This window comes from Martes martes, assembly GCF_963455335.1.
Source record: "Martes martes genome assembly, chromosome: 5".
NCBI classification, from domain to species: Eukaryota; Metazoa; Chordata; class Mammalia; order Carnivora; family Mustelidae; genus Martes; species Martes martes.
Window position 1 is genome coordinate 23,679,756 of NC_137892.1, and position 9,618 is coordinate 23,689,373.

At 46.1% G+C, this 9,618-nt stretch overlaps 1 pseudogene across 1 annotated transcript; it reads left to right on the plus strand.

Moving 5' to 3' along the window:
• Positions 1-8,491: 8,491 nt before the first annotated feature.
• Positions 8,492-9,262, plus strand: LOC308343272 (alpha/beta hydrolase domain-containing protein 17A-like; annotated as a pseudogene). Its single transcript has one exon. The product of its transcript is annotated as an alpha/beta hydrolase domain-containing protein 17A-like (transcript).
• Positions 9,263-9,618: the final 356 nt, after the last annotated feature.

Sequence of the window (9,618 nt, forward strand, 5' to 3'; positions counted from 1 at the left end):
GCCTGGAACACTCCCTTGAGCGTTGATCTCCTAGTGCTCAGAGCCACGATTTGGCCCATAGCTCTAGTCTGGCTGGCATGGGTGGTCACTGATCCTGAAAGAGTTAAGGCTATTGTGTAAAAGAAGTTGTGTATGTGCTCATTGTGTTTTAATTATTCCAGTTGACTATTAATTAAATGCAATAAGTAATGTCTCAGTTCTACTTGACAACTCAGACCCAGTTTGCTCTAACCATATTATATTGAAGTTTCGTATGTTAATGAGTTTTCTGTATTAGAATTGAAATGTATATTTCAAATTCAAATTTGTTTGTATATTTCAAATTCGATGTTTTATTTTCTGTGCACTAAGGATATCTGGATTTGAACAACCTGGCTAATTTTATCTGCATCCTGCCTTATTTTTATGATCAAAGACACTTGTCAGATTAGGGAGACTATGAAATGAAAGGTGTTAGCCTGTGGAGTAAGTGACTCGACTTGGCAGTGAAATCCCTCTCTTTTATCTTACGTGCTTATTATCATTATTCATAGCCCCTCTGGGTATAGAAAAAGATGGATCCCTTAAACCCATTGGAAATACCCATTGGGAAATGCCAATTTCACGATGGGCTTGGAGTTGATTGAAAGAGAAGAGAGGATGGGAAACAGCAGCCATGCCCCTCCATCTTCTCTTGGCAAGTGTGGACTTGATGACCCATTGTCCAGTAGAAGTCCTTGTAGGACTGGGAGCTGTTGACCGTAAAGGTGATTGCAATGATCCACTGTGGGGCTAGTGTAGAATAAGCTCAGGTCTGCGAAATCTTACTCTATATCTGAGAACCTCCTCTTTGGGTGCTGGTGATTAAAAAATAGTCCCCAGCGAATCCATTTTAGATAATTACATCTTTAAGCTATGTTGCCTTCCTTCCCAGTGCCAATGACTGTTAAAAACCAGAGGAGGTGGTGGTGTCCTGTGCTGTATTGGAACTAAAGAAGGAAGTGTGAGCTTAATAAGCCGGAGAAACTCCCAAACATTTGTTGACTTTATTTCCAGAAGTTTCCTTCTGACCTGGGATCATGTTTGCTTATGGCAGTAGGTCTTTTAGGATCCCTGGAACCGAGAAGTGCTGTTCGTGGTGAGGTGGTGGCTCCCATCCGCCTTGCTGGCAGACACTGGAATGTCCCAATGATGATGGCAGCTGTGCTTGTCTGTGTGCTTGGTGTACATCCTTTCTGCACATTTACGGGTGATTTATTACAAACCCAGCTGCTTTGCTTACCGATTCAGTACTTGAAATAAAAAAAAAAGATTCATTTGTAATTGAAGCTCAGAGAAATAATATTAAATATGACTTGCCATCAGACAAGGGGCAGAAGGTACAAGTTCTGGCTCATGATTTAAAGCCATCTGCAGACAGATGCATGGTTATTTAGAGTAGACCTTTGGAGGCCACGCTGGATGCATTTTTATCTGTCGGGGGTGCTTTCTCTTGGGACCTGAGCTTAAACAGCAGTATGTTTTTCTGATTAGCGCGACCAGCACCAGTAATCCAGAAATAAAATGAGACTTCAAAACACATGTGCAGACATTCACGCCTACGCACACTCATTCATTTGTTCATACACCCCCTCTCCCACACACAGTTACCCTTTGCCCGAATTCAGAACCACAGTTGAAAAGAACCAACTTTAAACATTGCGAATAGCGTTAAGGGAAAGCAACAGTTGAAGACGTAAGAAAGGAGTCCAGTGACTGTGAGAGAAGACTCTGGAAATTTTCTCTGCTAGCAGCATTCTGGCAGAAGCTCCCAGTTGTGTTCAGACCAAAGAAATGGTGTCGCTTGGAAAGTCAATAAAAGTCGACTTTTAAGAAAGGAGGATTCCGTGTCTCCCTCCATAATCTACCCTTGCTTGTCGATAAGTTCATTCGGCCTGCTCATTTCATTCTGATGGTTTCTTTGCTGCATGAAGCCGTTCTAGTTGGCTGCCATCCTACTTAATTTTTCTTTTCCTTGTTGGGGCTTTTGGTGTCCTCTCTAGGAAATCACTGCTGAGACAAATGTCAGGAACCTTTCTGTGCTGCGTCTTGTGGGTGTACTTAGCAAATCACTGAACCTGGGGGTGCTTTTGGGGACCTCTGATAGAGTGCTACTTGCTGACTTTCTTAAAAAAAAAAAATTGCCTATGGGCTATTCTTTGAGATGAGGAGAGAGAAATGGGGAAAGAACAACAAATAACACCTATCTAGGCGTCAGCTCAGTGGTTGGGCTGGATTGAGTCAAGGGAAGAAATGCAGTAGGGCGGATGAACCCCTGTGCAGGGCTGGATGGAGGCTCAGTATTGCAGAAAGTAACTTGGTGTTAAAATGGAGACGTGGTGGTTTAAATTCTACGTTTCGGAGATGACTTACAGAGCCTTATCTGAGTTGGGAACGAAGAAGCCCCAGGAAAGGGTAGAGTGGAGTAAGGATATATTTGGAAATGGCTTTTGGAAGACCCGGAGGCCCAGGATTTCATAGTTCTCCTTCACCTACCGGAGAGAGAAAGTAGTAGTATCGCGCGAGAGGGCTACCTCCTGAAAGGATCTTCAGGTTGGGGGCCCCTGAATTCCAAGGCAGCTCAAAACTCTGCATGCTTGAGTAGCCCTGGGCATGGCTTTGAGGATTAAGAAAATTATGACTAAACCCAGTGGTCTGTCAGATGTGGTCTTGGGTTTTTTATGCATTGAATCTTTGAATCCTTTCAATACCCTGTGAAATGTTGTTGTTCTCATTGTCCTGATTTTAGAGATGGCAGGTAGAGGACCAGAAAGATCCTCTGCCTATGGATTAGGGCTTATTGACCCAGACTTGGAATGCTGTTCTCTCTTGCTGTGCAAATTGGTAGAGCGTTCGTTAGTTGAAAGTGGGACTTTTTTTTTTTTTTTTTTTTTTGGTTAGCATGTTCTTTTTCTAGGAATATTCTAGAGCTCATCCAAGAAGATGGGAGAAAGGAAGGGGTCTCTTCGTGATCCTGACACAAAGGGATGGGACCGTGGGGAAGAGGCCATGCAGTGATGAATTGCCCAGTTTTGGAACCAGAGGAACTTGGGCCAGACCTACCCTGCTGTTCACTGGCCAACTGATGGGACAGTTTGGGTAGATTTTTCTTTGCTTCAGTGCCTTTATCGACCTACCCGGAGAGCCTAGTATCTACCTTTCGTGGTTGTTGTGAGGACTAAAGGGAATGACTCTCAGTCCTTGGCACCCTGCCTGGTACTTAGTGAGCGCTCCACAAATGGTGGCTATTACCTCATCATTAGGGGATAGGTTATTCTCACACCAGTGTCCATTTCATGGCCACTTTTAATTGACCGCTAATTACATTTTGATGACATTGCATACAGTATTTAATTGACTGAAAAATCCCATTAATACTTCATAATGGGGTATACAAATGACACGGGGAAAACATCATTAGAATATTATAAAGGAAGGACCCCTTCTCACTTCTATTAAATATTTGTATCTTAGAACAGTGACTGTATCTCAGTGGTAACTTTTATCTAGATGGGACCATGGGGCTCCTCATGATCAAGGGCTGTGGCATTTTATAGCTGTTTCTTTGTATATCATCATGCAAAGTGCTGTATCCTCATTTAACCCCCTCTTGACCATGACTGTTAATGAGTCCATCAGCCCCTTTCCCTGGGGTAAATTACAGGTTTTTCTTTAAATACCAGTTGCTTAACATAGAGTGTAGTATTTGTTTGAGGTGTACAATTTAGTGATTCAGCATTGCCACACAATGCCTGGTGCTCATCAAAAGTGCCCTCCTTAATCCAGGGTAGATTTTTGACTTCTGTTCCGGCTTACTTGCCATCATTACTTTGAGGAGGAGAGTCTTAGTACCCCTGGGAGATACTCAGCTGCCATCTTCTGGACCTTAGGAAGTTACTGGTCTCACACACATGGAGGCATGGTGCCAACAGCTGGGACTTCTCTGAGACTGGCTTTTACCATCTTCATGCTGCCTCTCCCAATGTCCTGAGTGATACCCTTAACCTTAGGTAATTGGCCACCATTTTCCCCCTGCCCTTATTGAAAAAGGTAAGAGATTGTGCCCAGAGCCACTCGTGGATTTCCAGTTCTCCTTTCTCTTCATTGACCTTAGCTGACCTAGAATCCCTGTGCCCAGCCTTGAATCCTTGCTATGGTTATCAACAGTGCCTCTCACAGAGATGGCGGGAGGGGCTTGGGAAGGAGCTGCCTAACGATCCACATACAGGGAACATGGAATACCCATTTTCCCTCATAGTCCTATTATTGGGGCCCCCTGTGTCTTTCCCACTAGTAGGTCTGTATAGCCTTATTTCCTGGTCTTCTGTATGCATTGTGCATATTTGTCCTTAGTGTCACTTGTCACCTGTTCTTAATGAAATTCATCCATTGCTAGGATGATGTATTCTGTTGTTTCGGAATTCTAACTATAGCAGCTGATCAAATGTTGCCTGAATTTTATTTGTAAAACCTCAATCCCTCTTGGGATGATGTGGAAAATACTGTTGTCTCTATTCCAGTCATTCATAGGGAACATCTTCAAAAGTTGATGCCCTAAACATGTATTTCCTTACTATTATTTACCTAATAAGCTTAAAGTCAAATAATCAAATATGCCTTGGTTGGAGGTATTCCTGACGGGCTTCCTGCACATGAGAGAGACCCAGGCAGGTCTCCTTGCCTTGATGGCAACTCTCGGAGTGCGGGCCTCAGGTCAGTTAGTCACGCCATCAAGACTGTTGTTGGACCACCCTGACTATTTTGTGATTGAAAGGGTCCTATGAAGTAAAAAGTAAGACTCCGTACATTGTTTATGGAGACTGTCATGGCGTCCTCGGAGGAAAGTAATTACGTTAGCTAAGATAGATCCTTCTACTGGTTGCCAGGCAGGATCTAAGTCAGGGGTCTGGGATCTTCTGAGCAGACTGGAGAGCAGATGCCGTGTCCCTCACGTGGACAGTCACAACTCAGTGGGAGGCTGAGATGGGGGTGCTGCTGACTGCCTGAGAAGTCTTGGGAGAGGTGGACAGCTCACGGACAAGGGGGTGTCACTGTGACTTTTACCTTGTCCTGGTCTTCTCCAGGGATAAGGTTTATGCAAGGAGCATAATGCTGGTTCCCCTTCTTTGGTTCTATACTTGAGTAAGAATGAGTAATGCTGACTACTATAAAGGAGAGACACACCCACCCACACGATTAAGAATGATTTTTTTTTTCCTCAAGTCATAAGTAGTTAAGGAGGTCCTCTGGGGCATGCACTTTCTTACGGCTTTCTCGGGGATGCTGCTTCTGCTGCCTTGGTGTGGTTAGAGTATTTTGGGCTAAGAGATGAGGGAAAATCACTTGGGATATTTTAGGGGGCCAGGTCTGGAAGTGGCAACTTCACTACTCTCCACATTTCATTGACCAACATGGTCTACTTAGACGTAATGTGGATAGAACACAGTTTTTGTGTTTCTTTCCCCACCCCTGGGCTCAGGAGGAAAAGAAACCAATGAAACACCTAGTATGGCCTGTGCCCCACTACCAAAGCTACTAAACCTGTAGATGCACACTTACCTTGACTCAGGATTTGGGTCTGCCTCCCTTCCAAGCTGGTGGGGAATGGAGAAGTTGTAGTTGGAACTCAAGGTATTCAGCCTGAAGTTCATCTCCGACTTGTTTCAGTTCCAGTTGATACGCTCCTGCCTGCTAGCTGAGTCCCTGTCCTCACCTTGTGATAATCGTAATGTGTTAGTTTTCTATCGCTGCTGTGACAAATGACCATATGGCTTAAAATAACACAGATTTGCTCCTTTACAATTGTGAGAGTGAAAGGTCTAACACAAGTCACACTGGAACTCTTTGAGGTTGGCAGGACTGCCTTTTTCTCGGGTTCTAGAGCAGAACAAGCTTCTTGGCTTTTTCGATCTTCTAGAGGGCACTCGCTTTGCTTGGCTTATGGTCCCTTCCATCTTGAATTTCACACCTTCATTCCAACTGCCTCTCTCCCTCCCACCCAAGCTTGGCTAGGAAAGGTTCTTTTAACGACCTGGGATCAGTTAATAGGGGATAATCATCTCCTATCAAGGTCCTTCCCATGATCAAAGTAGATTTTTCCACATAATGTGACATACTGGACAGGGATTAGGATATACTACCTTTGGGGGACAGGGACTGTAATTTTGCCTGCCACACCTAGCAAGCCCTTCCATACTACTTACCATCTAGCAGGTTCTGTTGAATGCCACCTACATACACTTCCTTAATGCACCTTCCTGTCCATCCTATGAACTAGATCTTACTACTAAGCCCATTTTCAAATGAATTATTAGATGAGGAAGTGACAGTTCAAGGAGGTTAACTCATCCAAGTTCATGGAGATAGGAAGGTGGTGGTAATGGGATTGAGTCCTAGACATGAGGCTCTGGTATCCAGGTTTTTCATTAGGACCGTACACCATCTGGTACTACAGCATTTTTTTTTTTTTTTAAAGATTTTGTTTATTTATCTGACAGAGATCACAAGTAGGCAGAGCAGCAGGCGGGGTGGGGGGGGGGAAGCAGGCTCCCTGCTGAGCAGAGATCCCAATGTGGGACTTGATCCCAGGACCCTGAGATCATGACCTGAGCCAAAGGCAGAGGCTTAACCCACTGAGCCACCCAGGCGTCCCAGTACTGCGGCATATTAACAGCGAATGTGAGACCTAAAGTAACAAAGTCAGTCCTGCACAATATCTGGTTCATAGCCCTTCTTTATTCCCTGTAGAACCAGTCCCCTCCCCTGTCCTTGAGCCCTCCTTACCTTTACACCTGGAGTCTTGTTACTGACCTAGGGTGCATGAGACTTGCTACTTCGCGATGCGCTGCTTAATGCTAAGCGGGATTTTCCTTGTGTGGATTGGGCACTCCTCTTGATGGTAAATGGTCATAGTCCCTTTCAACTGTCTTTTAATATTTCCACATAAATCCAGAAGAACGTTTCTGCCAAGTGCTTAGGTCTTGAACATTATCTAACATTTACAGATGACCTTTTTTTTTTTTTTTTTAAGATATATTTATTAGAGAGAAAGAGCATGCGTAGGGGAAAAGGGGGAAGGAAAGGGAGAGAAGCAGACTCCCCACTGAGCAGGGCTCCATCCCAGGACCCCAGAATTATGACCTGAGCCAAAACCAAAAGTCAGACATTTAACTGACTGAGCCACTCAGGTGCCTTGTGATCGCTATTTTAAGCAAAAGACCTTAGACTAAAGGTCTTCTGTGGAAAGACAGGACTGGCTGCCTTCTAATAACATCATTTTAATTCTTTCAGTTACTTTCTAGGCATGGCAGGTGATCCTGCTTTTCCATTTATGTACACAGTGATGGGTTTTTTTTTTTAAGTTTTTAATTTTTAAGTTTTTAATTAATTAATTATTTTTACAAATTAAAGATAAATCCACTTCAAGAAACATGAAGCACCTAAAATGGAAGAGCAGGTACGTGATCGTGACCCACTTGGAAGGGAGCCATATGAGCAGATATTTATCGAACGCAGAGCTAAGTGACTGCCCGCGTCCTGCATTATTGTGTGCCCCTAGGTGACCGCTGCCTGCTGGCGTCTCCCTGGCTATGAGGATCATGCTTTCTCTGTCCCTGTCTGCCCACCTGGACGCCCCACCTTGCCCTACAGTGCTTCTCTGATACTCCCCCCACCCCCCTCCACATTCTGGCCACCCCTTGTCTCGTCTCTGTGACTCCGCTCCACCATCCCCTTCCTGCTTGTCCGTGTGACGAGACAGGGCAGCTGTGTGTGCTGCTCGGGGATTACAGACCGCGATCCCAGACAATGAACCGTGTCTTCGGGAAGTTAGAAGCCCGAGCATGCCAATGAGAAGGAATGTTGGAAAAGGCCGCCTCATGTCAAGGAGATCTTGACAAGTGAGAGAATATATTTTAAAAGTGATCAGACATGAGAGAAACGTGTGGTTTTCATATGCTTTTTAAAATTTTTTAAATTTTACTTATTTGAGAGAGCGCGAGCATGAGAGAGTACAAATGGTGGGGAGGGATAGAGGGAGATGGAGAAGCAGACTCCCTGCTGAGCAGAGACCCTGACTCGGGGCTCGATCCCAGGACCCTGAGACCATGACCTGAGCCAAAATCAGGAGTTGAGAGTTTAAGTGACGGAGCTACCCAGGCGCCCCTAATTTTTCTAGATCTCTTATATTCATCCTACTAAGAATCATTGCTGGTTCTATTTTGGATCTTGATCAGTTTAATCAAGTCAAATTTGATGCTGAATAATACTGTCAACGACACACAAAGATGCTGTGGCCGTCCAGTTCCTCTGCTTCTGCCTGCGTTTTCAGGTTCATGTGTCCTCAGATGCAGATGTTGTGGGGCAGTTTCTCTAGGATGGGGACGCCGTAGATCAAAGCTAATGGATTTGGTGTTTTCCTACTCTGCATTTGTCTGCCCAGGGATTTTAAAGAGCGGGATGCTAGCAATAAAGGATGGTCACATGGAAGCCCACTTATCCCGAGCCTAGTGATTGGGTTTTTACTGCTATTCAGGGGGGAAAAAAAATTGATGTCCTGGAACTAGTAGGTACTGAGGTGGACACCATCGAGGTCTTCCTGACCAAGAGCAGCCGGGGCAACCGCATCTCCCGCATGTATGTGCGCTGTGTGCCCGGCGCCAGGTCCACGGTTCTCGTCTCACACGGCAACGCGGTGGACCTGGGCCAGATGAGCAGCTTCTACATCGGCCTGGGGACGCGCAGCAGCTGCAACGTGTTCTCCTACGACTGGCACCAGCTCGGACAAGCCCTCCGAGAAGAACCTGTAGGCTGACATCGACGCCGCCTGGCAGGCGCTGCGCACGCGGTACGCATCAGCCCGGACAGCATCGTCCTGTATGGGCAGAGCATGGGCACGGTGCCCACCGTGGACCTGGCCTCCCGCTACGAGTGCGCTGCCGTGGGGCTGCACTCGCCGCTCACCTCGGGCACGCGCGTTGCCTTCCCTGACCCCCGGAAGACCTACTGCTTCGATGCGTTCCCCAACATCGAGAAGGTGTCCAAGATCACGTCACCGGTGCTCATCATCCACGGCACGGAGGACGAAGTAATCGACTTCTCCCACGGGCTGGCGCTCTAGGAGCGCTGCCCCAAGGCCGTGGAGCCGCTGTGGGTGGAGGGCGCCGGGCACAACGACATCGAGCTCGACAGCCAGTACTTGGAGCGCCTGCGCCGCCTCATCTCCGAGGAGCTGCCCAACCAATAGGTTGCTTCTCTTTGGAGAAAACTTTTCTGTCCTTTGTAAAATAGTGACTTATTTTATTTATTTATTTATTTTTCCTAGGGATGGGAAGGTATTTAGAGAAGAATGCAACTGAACTTGACTTTCACAGATAGGCATTTCATCCCTGTGTATTCAAACAAAAATGCCTCTGAATGGAGGCTGACAGAACAGTAGGGCGAGGCACTTGGCCTGGTCCACTTTGTCCTCAGTGACATTGGGGTTCCTCAGGGGAGCTTTGCTGTCCACGTGTCTTCATGGCCATTGGAGCTGTCCCCCCACCCCCAGGCTGTAAATGCTGTTCCTAGAGCCAGTGAGGTGGTCTGGGACCCACTACCTTT